At 33.7% G+C, this 11,330-nt stretch overlaps 2 long non-coding RNA genes across 3 annotated transcripts; one reads left to right on the forward strand and one right to left on the reverse strand.

Annotated features, from left to right (window-relative positions):
- The first annotated feature begins 5,196 nt into the window (after positions 1-5,196).
- Positions 5,197-7,529, forward strand: LOC110225914. 2 transcript variants are annotated; one of them, XR_002330087.1, is made up of 4 exons: positions 5,197-6,105; positions 6,231-6,375; positions 6,458-6,927; positions 7,090-7,529. It is a non-coding gene; the product is annotated as an uncharacterized LOC110225914 (long non-coding RNA). The 2 variants fall into 2 exon arrangements; XR_002330086.1 differs by having other exon boundaries at positions 5,201-6,105; positions 6,458-7,529.
- Positions 7,530-9,874: 2,345 nt separating this feature from the next.
- Positions 9,875-11,294, reverse strand: LOC110225915. Its single transcript, XR_002330088.1, has 2 exons — positions 10,754-11,294; positions 9,875-10,123 (listed from the first exon to the last, which is right to left on the reverse strand). It is a non-coding gene; the product is annotated as an uncharacterized LOC110225915 (long non-coding RNA).
- Positions 11,295-11,330: the final 36 nt, after the last annotated feature.

Below are 11,330 nucleotides of genomic sequence, written 5' to 3' on the forward strand. Positions count from 1 at the left end.
TTGGTCCCAAGAAGGACGATGAAGAAATTCTCGGTCCAGAAAAGCCATAACTCAGTGCTGTAGGGAACGTTAATGTACTTGGCTAGTCACACTAGACCAGACATTTGTTTTGCCGTGAACCTCCTAGCTCGCTTCAGCTCATGTCCAACTCAGAGGCACTGGAATGGTATCAAACACCTCCTAAGATACCTTCAAGGTACTAAAGACTTAGGACTGTTTTACACTAACCACAACAAGGATGGACTAGTTGGTTTTGCTGATGCAGGATATCAATCAGATCCGCACAATGCCAAGTCTCAAACTGGTTATGTGTTCACTCATGGAGGAACAGCTATCTCTTGGAGATCGATAAAGCAGACAATCACTACCACTTCATCAAACCATGCAGAACTTTTGGCCATTCACGAAGCCAGCAGAGAATGTGTTTGGCTACGATCCATGACTCAGCACATCCGATCAGATTGTGGTATGAAAGAAGATAAGGAGCCCACGGTTATGTTTGAAGACAACGCGGCTTGCATTGCTCAACTCAAGGAAGGTTATATCAAAGGAGATCGGACGAAGCACATCCTACCGAAATTCTTCTCAACCTCGGATTGGCAGAAGGATGGTACGATCAGCGTTCAACAGGTCCGATCATGCGATAACTCCGCCGACCTTTTCACCAAATCATTGCCCGCTTCAACACTCCGGAAGCTCATCCAACAAATAGGAATGCGTAGACTTAGAGATCTACGGTGATGCTCTAATCAGGGGGAGTAATGCGTGTTGTACTCTTTTTCCTTCACCATGGTTTTTCCCACTGGGTTTTCCTGGTAAGGTTTTAATGAGGCAACATTCCCCAGCGTATTATCGAGATCCCGATTGACCATCAGGTCCGGTTACTCCGTCCAAGGGGGAGTGTTATAATACATCATATTGGACTTATAACCGGGCCCAATAAGCCCATCAGGGTTATTCATTATGTACTCTAAAACCCTAGGTTTATATGCCTATATATGTATCATTATCATGGAATGGAATGAGAAAACAATAAGTTTCACAACAAGTAAGTAATTTTTGACTTTAAACATTTAAGAAAATAGACTTGAATAAAATTTTTTAAGAAACTAACGTTTTTCATAGATGTGAAAATCTAAAATGGTCCTCAAAAATAAATAAAAAATATATTAGCGTATTATAATTTGGAGAAAAAAACATGAAATAAATAACAATAACACAAAATATGGAAAGAAAAAAACTTAATATTGAAATTCCGACGAGGAAAGAGAATGTTTTATATATATATATAGTAGTATAGTGAATGTACTTCAAGAGTTATTTAAATTGGAGTCTCATTCATAGATCACATGATATTCATATGTAATCTGTTATATAACTAAATATAATTTATAATTTTTGGTAAACCTTACGGCTGATCCGGTCAATCTCAATAGAAACGCACCGAAATGCTACAAAGTAGATTTTTCTCAAAAGACCAAGACACTGCATATTCTAAGTTTGGAATTTTTTTCGTTTAATGCTCGGAAATAGTTAGATCGTATGTTACGGGACTACTAGGTAAACTGTTTGATTCTTTAGTCTAAACCTAGATTTTCCATATACAAATATGATATTTTGTTTCTAGGAAGAACCCTAAAAAAAATGTTTTAACACATTCCCAAATCTTATCTACCATGGATCATAACCACTCTAAGAAAAATATTTTAGCACATTCCCAAGTCTCATCTACTACAAAAAAATAATCATACGGTTCAAAAATTATATATCACAAATTGTCTAAATATGACATATTGTCTAAATTTGTTAGACAACTTGACCTCGTTATTGTAAGAATTGTTCATATCGTATATGTATTATGACAATTATGGGCTTATGTTTTTGTTTTATAAGAGAAATTACAACGTTATCTATTAGGAACCATTCGTAACAAATGGTTGATAATGTCAAACTCTTTTGACTTTAACCAAAATTGACTTTGACTTGAGACTTATAATATCATCATTCCACGACTTGCGTTTGGTTTGGCGTTTATTATACGCAAGTGAATGGAATTAGTAGCAACTAGCACGTGATCATTGGTGTGTCACGTGAGTGCATCCGATCATATACACACAGTCAGTCACATACCACACACGAGGATAAACTCATAACTTGAGGATATCTTAATTAGTTAAGAAGTTACATTAATCTTATAAAATAAAATTGTAACTAAAGGAAGGTAATCAGTGATTAGTGAGGATAAAAAAAGTCTAAACCCCTAAGCCGGTCAACTAACACATGTGTTGTCACGTGCTGAGAAAGTGATAGTACCTCTTGATTACTCCTTTATGCTTTTTTTGTTTTTTTTTTAAAACTATATTTCTTTTTATAATAAGGTTTTGTACGATTTTTTTATATAAAATATAGTTTTGTATTTTAAAGTACAATTTTTTTTAAAAAAACTAATTTTTATCAATATTATTTCTACTTATTAAATTAAATGAAAATGTATTAATAAATAGTATAATTGAAATTTAAATATTTTTATTATATGTAAATTCTAATTGACACTTAGAATGAAACATAGGTAATATTTTTCTATCAATTTTAAACAGGAACAAGTAAGATATTTTTAAATTAAAATCTTATACTCCCTCCGTTTTAGTTTATTTGTCGTTTTAAAACTTATCTATACTAGTATTTTTACAACACTTTGGTGACGGGTGGGTAAAAATGCTTCCGGATATATCGGATACCCGACCCGTTTTTAAAATTCCTTCACAAAAAATTTGTTGGGTCGGATTATATTTAACCCAACTAATACACCGGATATTCCATATTTGATAATTTAGATATTTAGAAGATTTGATTAGGATTTATAATTATGATTCTCCTATCATCTTTGTTTGATTTGTTTTTAACTGTTTTGAATTATCATATAATACATAAAGTTAAAAAAAATCAATTTTTTTTTTTGCATATACTGTGATTCGAAATTTAAAAAACAGACATATATTATCCAATTGACGAAAATGTGTGTTCAACGTTCAACATCGATTAAATATTTAGACAATGATTCAGAATCATATCATAAATAAGAACATTAATAAAATAAATGAGTTTTTTGGCCAGACAAGTTTGGCGGGACGGGTTTTTGAATCAACAATAATAAAAATATTAAAATATCATTAATCCGCCGCTTCAATACGGATTAAATCCTTTTTTTAATACCACAAATATTAGATATATTAAATCAGTCTCATTAAGAAAATATTGTATAAAACCAAAAATTGTCCCGTGGTATAATGTCCCGTGGTCTTAGAGGGTGATATGATTTATAAACTTTTATAATAAATAATCAATTAATTTTAAAATAAAAACAAATCACGGGACGGGTTAAAAAATTACGGAACGGGTTATATTTTGGAAATGATTTATATGGCAGACGAATTTGAATCAATATTTATATACTGCTTTAATACGGGTTAAATCCTCAGTTTATTAATAATTGTCTCGTGAACTCGTGGTATACCGTTACTTAATAACAATTATAAACTATAATATAAATAAATATGTTATAAGGAGATACAATTTACAAAATATTTTTATACTAACGTAAAAATTAAATCATCCCGCGGTGTACCGCGGGTTAAATTCTAGTTTTGTTTTATAATAGTTGTCGTTTTAGGTTTTCAATGCAAATGTTTGGTAAAAATTCTAGTTTATCCATATTGTTTTAATGTTTTGACCAATGAATTTTTTTGTAAAATATATTAATAATAGGTAAAACGAAAAATTTAATGGTTTTCTTAATTTGTGTGAGAAAACCTTAAACAACAACTAAAACGAAACGGATGGAAGTAGTAATAAATTTCTATAACAACATTTATTGTGATAGCTCGAATTTATGATAAATTTCTATAACGACATTTATTATTTGCAAAGAGAGCTACGAACCAAAACAAAGGTAAAAGAGAGAAGAAAAACAAAAGAAAGTGCACAAGAGAGGTTCTCAACTAGCCGTGTGACGGTGTGAGTGTGTACTCAAAAGTCAAAACGATAGCTGAAGAAATTAATTTTGAGTGATAATCCAATTCTGGATAGTTGTTGGAGTTTGGATCCTTAATTAAATCCTGCAACAAAGAAAAATGAATCAGTGAGAAGAAGATGAAGAAAAGAGAAGAAGCCACAACGAAGAAGAAGAAATGTTTTGAAGAGAGTCAACGACAAAGAAGGAAGCAAAGTCAACCTAAGGAGATGTTGGGCTTTGTGTGGTTTAGGACAAGATTAATGGGCTGCAATTAATAAGGCCCAAAGAAGATTGTGTGTGTTTGTTGGTATAAAGTGTAGACCAAGAACCAAAGTAGAGTTGTTGTGTAAGAGTAAATTAAGGAGTTGGAGTTCCAACATAGTAGAGTGGTTGATGTAAGTCGTAGGATAATAATGTCTAGAAGTATGGTTAAAAAGTATGGTGCATGTGTGAGGTGCAAATAGAAGATATGTGTATGTGTGTTGTAAGAAATATACCCAAGCAATTATTAATGTAGTCTTTTAAAAGAGAAAAACGTTTTCTTGTGTTTCTTTCTAAATTAACAAAAACAAAAATAGAGTGCAACAAAGAGAGAGACACAAAGAACGAGAGATCAAACCTCTAAGAGTGAAACAGAGGTTAGATGTGAGAATGTCAACAATTGTCTTGTTAATGAGCCTAATGTGCTTATTGATTGAGTGGTGTGCATTTTGATGTATGCTATAGTATATAGTATAGTATATAGTGGCTTGGAAGGTCATATAAAGGAGGATGTAGCATATTGTGCAACTGATCATTTGAGGAAGCGGAAATTGCACTGAGCCTGTTGGTCCAGTCCAGTTACAACGTATACCCAAAAATATGTTGCACACAAAATAGGTCTTAAAAATTTAAGGTCCAATACAAATGTTTCACCAGAATGTGTGAAGGGCCGGGACTGGTTTGTTCCCAAGTGATAGTGAGAAAGACAAGGACAAACAAAAAGGAGGTTAAGTTGCCAGCTCGCTCCTCTATTCGAATAGAAAAATTAACGACTTTGTCTCGGAATTTTAGAAATTTTCTCCAAATCAAGAGCCAATAATTATGTCAGGAGCTTCCATAAACAAGAGGTTTCTCATGAACTTATAATATCCCGATTCTTATTCTATTTGTTGCACACATCATCATGGGCCCTAATAGAACTCGTGACACCCTGATTGTTATTCTATTTTTTTTTGTTCTTTTAAATATTTAAAACTTGTGATTTCAAGTTGTGAGTTTGGAAGTTTGCGTGACGTGGAAGTTTGCTAGAATATGATTGGTAGAGGTGTGAGTTGTGAGTTGGCAGCTGATGGTTGGCTGGAAAGAGAGATCGAGAGATGAATCTATAAAGAGAGATCGAAGATCAATTGGGAAAAATTAACCAGAGAAATCATTTTAGTTGTATTTTTTCTTCTTCTTCTTAGTTTGTTCTGAGATTATGGTGTTGTACTCATCTAGATCGAGATCTCTCTGTTAGATCTTCGTCATTTGAGATATCGACTCGCGTTTTATGAACTTTAGTTCGATTTGGTGTGAATTTGCGATTGGAATCGAAGTGTTGTGGTTTTATCTTTATCACTTGCATCATTAACTCAGTATTAACCTTGGTGAGGGCATTCAAATTTGCATTTGGAGGATTAAAAGCAGCAATACATGTACATAGTGAATTAATCATTAAGCTTATAAATGAACCTACAGAGTTCTTTGATCAGACACCAAGTGGAAGAATACTTAACAGGTTATAGACAGGAAAACTCTTTGTACCATGTGTCTTGTTCTTGATCTTAACTTCGTTTCAGATTTTCCCCTGACGTACATATACCATCGATGACTCTCTCCCGTTTATCCGCAACAGTCTTCTAGCAAATTTTGTTGGTTTGTTATGGATTACTGTAGTATTGTCTTATGTAAAGTATTGTTAGGGATTATTGTACCATGTGTCTCTCTTTTTATTTTATTTTAATTATTATTCGTCTGTTTTGTTGGAGGAGTTACTTTAATGTATAATATGTATACATGTTCAATTCATGCTTCTACTTCTGCCGTTTTGGTATATATACAGCAAGCTTCAGGTACTTTTGCCTAGACGTTGGGCCATTATACAACTGCTTGTTTTTTGCCAATCTGATTTCATATTTGATGTTATCTTAGAGAAGAAGAGGAGTTCAAAGTTTATACTAACTGAAAACTGTTTCAGTTATTCTACAGGTCAGCTTCAAGGCAACTACGAAGGTTGGACAGTGTTTCACGATCACCAATCTATCCCTTCGAAGGTTGGACAGTGTTTCACGATCACCAATCTATGCATCAAAGACACGTGATGGAGGGCTTTTAAGTCTGAGGTAGTTTTGGTTCTGCTTCTAAATGAGTTGTTCTTATGATTGTGTCATGTCCAGTGGTTTTGATTGAATGGATGCATGTCAGGTTTTGCTTCGCCACTAATGACAAACCTGTAAACTACTTCCCGTTTTATTCTGCATGACAGGTACATTAACACAACTTTCCTTTGGAGCTTAAGACCATTTTCATTCAGCATTTGGCGATTTGCAATAATATTTAGTTTTGTGTGTTCTGCAATAAATGAATATGGAAGTTTCAAAATTGGTGCAGTTGTTAGGAGCAATGATTGTCTTGTTTTTATTTGTAATGGCTGCTCTCGGGCTCTCGGGAGAACTTTCCAATCACTGTTTTCTTCCAAGAAGTTAGTTCAGAAGGAATTAACTCTTCCTTGCAACTTAAAACAGCTTTAGCCATGAGTTTCCCAAGCCAATCATGATAGAGTAGTCACCTTGATCCGAGCCCTGAAAATACCCAGAATTTGCAAGACTCACTTGCTGCACCTATGAGCTGATTTACACATCACAAGAGTTGTAGTGACCCATGGCTTGTGACAGGTTGGCATTGCTCTCAACCCAGCCCTTTCTCCCTTAAATTCCCACTTCTATATGTCTGGATAAACTGCACTTGCTTTCAGAAGAAGCTCGCCGAGAGCTCTTGAAGCTTCCTCTGCTGGGACATCCGATGAATCATTTCTTGATTGCCATTCCCATGTGCAGATTACGAGGTCCCTGTACCGCAAGCCAGACATCTGACAAGATCGAAGGTCCATCTTCTAAGATTATGCAGCTAATAGGCCTTACACCAGGTCCAACACCAATGTTGGCTGAGATCGATAAACATCGGTATCCTATTAGTACCATCTCCTAAAGCTAAAATATGGAGGCGGTGTTTGGTGGAATTGGGGAAGATATAGAGCCGAGCATTTCAAAGATTTCTTGTTTAAAGCAATTTCTTAGCACAAGGAGTAATCCAAGAACGTCTAAGAAACAATGATTTCCACCAACTTACCCAGAGTCTTAATCTGGTCCCAGAAATCCTTATTCTCATATGTGTATATCTCGATCTAATCTCACAAGACCAAAAGAATCATGTAAATGATGACGCAGATCTCTGATTGATAATAATGTAAGTCTCTAAGAGAGGCTTATAATGAATACTCACATGTGTATCTTATTTCGCTATATATTCCTTCAATGGCATTGAAGATATCTGAGGTAAACACAAAGACACCACAATTTGTCAAGTCATTGACTTGCATTGAGAAGATCAACATGAAATTTTCTAAGCTAAACAAATTTCAGTGCAAGTGAAGGAAATAAGGAAACAGGATAGTTTAGCCAACATTTCAAAGTCGAGAATAAAACAAAGCACACGTCCCAAAATAAAACAAAGCAAGGATTAACAAAAGTCTAGATGTTCACAAAATACTTAATAATAAAATCAAACAAATTTATTCTTCAATGGTCCACGAATTATTGGGGTACGCCGCCGTTATTAATTTCACCGCTCCATCACTCAAAGCCTGAGACACCAAACAACGATCGAGACAACCATCTTCAACACTACAGCCACTATTGCGCCAATCAGGACGAACGAGACACTCTTCTCCTCCAGGATCGGGACAATCGTCCAGACCCCAGCGGTGAAGGTAGTCAGAAAGGATGCTAAGAATGATGAATCCGTTGCGAAGCATCCTACGAATGCGAGCCGCATCTCTTGACACGTTAACCGTCAGGTAGACCGCACCGACCAGACTTGCCAGAAACGCAAACTAAGCGCATCCAAAGTAAACATAGTAGGAGGCTTTGTGCCTAAATCGCACGTGCCCGTTCTGGTCCAACCCTCCTGGAGGGTTCAGAATCCCAACCGCCGATATCCCGCCTAGGTACTGCAGAATGGTGTTGATGTTCTTGAGCTGTTCTTGCTCTTACAAGGATAACAAAATTAAGCATTAGACGAAGCCAAAGTATTTATACACACATTATTAAGATTCAAAACCACAAAATCTATATCTATGGTTCTTGATTGGTTCTGTCATACCTCTTAAGAACAAAAATAGCATTTTTTCAAAACCCCAGATTATTAAACTGAGGAACAAAGGAAAGGAAGAAGTTTCTATGTCAATAATCACCTATGCCAAAATGAAAGTATAGCATCTATATATACATTTTTGAAATATATTTAGCAAATAAATCATGAAGTTAAGAAGTATTTACAATAGAATGTCATTGTCATAAATGTTTATATATTAATTAATATTACAAAATCTTTTCAAGAAAATCTTTTAGAAACTGTGGCTTTCAAATATGGTAACAAATCGATTTTATTTCTAAATTTTCCTAAAACATCTCTACTAAATTTAAACATTAATATATAATTCTTCTTTCACTTTTATATGATCTTATAGTAATTTATTTTGAATTTATATAAAATACAAATAATTGATAAAATAATAGATTTTTCTGCATATAATATGATTCAAAATTATAAAAACGGACATATATTACTCAATCGATGAAGAAAAAGTATGTGTACAATGTCTCATATTGCTTAAAAGTTTGGACAATGGTTCAGAGTCATACTATAAAAAGGATCAAAATGATTCTGAATACAAAACGGAGTTATATGGTGGGACGAGTTTGAGTCGATATTAATACGTGAACGTATACCACGAGTGAAACCTAGAATTAAAAATAAAAATATAATTATATAATCTTAAATATTAAACAAACCAAACACTATTAACAAAAAAAAATATAACTTAAATTTAAAATTTTTAGTTTAAAAAATTGACCCGCAATATACTGCGGGGTAAATTATTTTGATATAAAATAATATCAAATTATTATAATAGTCCATGATTATTGATGTGAGTCAAATTTATCCTAAAGCCTACTCTCTCAAATAAGAGATCTATTGCAGCACTTAAGGGTCGAATTCCACAAAGTTCTTTTGTTAACACATTAAGCTATGAGTTTCGAAATTAGGCTAAACAGAATAATTAAAATTAGAATAAAACACGAGCAAGCAATATTATCAGGTGAAAAGATCAATGGATTAAAGCGTCAAGTTTAGGGAAATTCTCAGGACATAAACTATTAGCAAATCTAGCAAGTTAATTATGATTATTTAATGAACCGTTCTTGAACTCAAATCACTAATGAATAACTAACCACCTCTCGATGCGATAACTAACAAGCCTAATATCAGTAATTCCACCTCTTGATACGAATTCCTAGATCTAGACTAGCATTAAATTCAGGTTTGATATATTCACCTTAGTAGATAGGCCGATTCTTATTACACACCTATAAAACATGCTCATCTAAAGTAGTTCAGGTAACAGGTGCCCTCTCGGATCAAATACCTATTATCCTATGATCAAGTTCTAGTTAGCTACTCTAGAACAAGCATTAAGAACAACCTAGATGAAGAACTATATGGATTAATCCTAACAGATAATTGATTTACTAGTTCATCTAAATCCTTAATGAGAATCCCTAACCCTAAAAACTATTTATAAAGTCTCCAAAAACGTGCAGGGACTAAAATTACAAATAGGGAAGTCTTCTGGGTAAATTTTGCGGGCTTTAAAACTCTAAACCGTCGAGATTCCTTGCTGGACCGCGTATGGTGTCGAGCGACACCAATGCCTTGGTTCGAATCCGATTTTGTCTCTTCAGCTCCAAATCTTCGGTTTAGCTCCAGAATGATTTATTTTCTCCAATTTCGTCCCGAACGTGTCAAAACCTGAAAAGACTCAAAAAGACACTAGAAACAACAAAAAAACTCTAAAACTAAGACGTAAATCACGGTTAAAACCAGTAAAATCCGTGTTATATCAATTATAAATACTTGCAAATATTAACACTATATCATTTGTACATCTACAAATCTTCATAATTTAATGAAGATTAATTACACATATTTCAAATATATTAATTATAATATAAAATAATTAAATGAGAATTTTTTTATAATATCAATTTAAAAATACAATAAATTATAAATTATTATAGAAAATACATAAAATACAATTTTGTCCCACGTACCGCGGATTAAATCCTAGTGATTGTATGAGTAATATCCAAACCACAAAATCTATATCTATGGTTCTTTATTCGTTCTATCATAACAAAATAGCATTTTTTTCCAGAAACCCAGATTATTAAACTGAGGAACAAAAGGCAAAGAAGAATTTTCTAGTATTAGTTTAATAAATCTATCACGTTTGCATACTTATACACACATTATGAGTAATATCCAAACCACAAAATCTATATATATGGTTCCTTATTCGTTCTATCATACCTCTTAAGAACAAAACAACATTAAACTGAGGAACAAAGGAAAAGAAGAATTTTTTATAGCAATAGTTACCTCTGGCAAAACGATGACTGGGGCAGGAGCATCAGCCATTTGCGTAGAAGAAGGTGTAGAAAGTGTATAAGGTTAGTGAAAAGATTTTGAGAAAAATGGAAAATTGCTTTCTTTATTTTTGACTCGATAAAACTCTTGCAAAGAGATACATTGTGTTTTATAGAGACAATAGGAACAATCTAGAATCTAGGTCATCCTTTTCCAGCTGTAGATTGACTAGTCATCATTCTTATCTTGTAGAGCTTGAAATCGGTTTTGAAGGAGCGTTGTTTTTTCTCCATTGCTTGTGTTTGCAGGTACAGGTACAGTCATCTTTGTCTTCATCTGATTTTGTTGACTAGGCTTATTTGGAATTGGGCCATTCTTCTCCTTAACACCTTTCTTCACTTGGGCTTCACAGTGGCCCAACTTAGAGATTTCACCTTCAGTTAGACAAAGATGAAACTTTTTTATTATTTCTCTTTCTTTCACTTACTTACAAACATATAAATATCTCTCTGTAGAACACTCTAGAGACTAGGTTAACCTTAGCTACAAGGGTAGCACTGTCATTAACTACACAGTTAAGATTTGGAGT

Source organism: Arabidopsis lyrata (assembly GCF_000004255.2).
Source record: "Arabidopsis lyrata subsp. lyrata unplaced genomic scaffold ARALYscaffold_8, whole genome shotgun sequence".
Classification (NCBI taxonomy): domain Eukaryota; kingdom Viridiplantae; phylum Streptophyta; class Magnoliopsida; order Brassicales; family Brassicaceae; genus Arabidopsis; species Arabidopsis lyrata.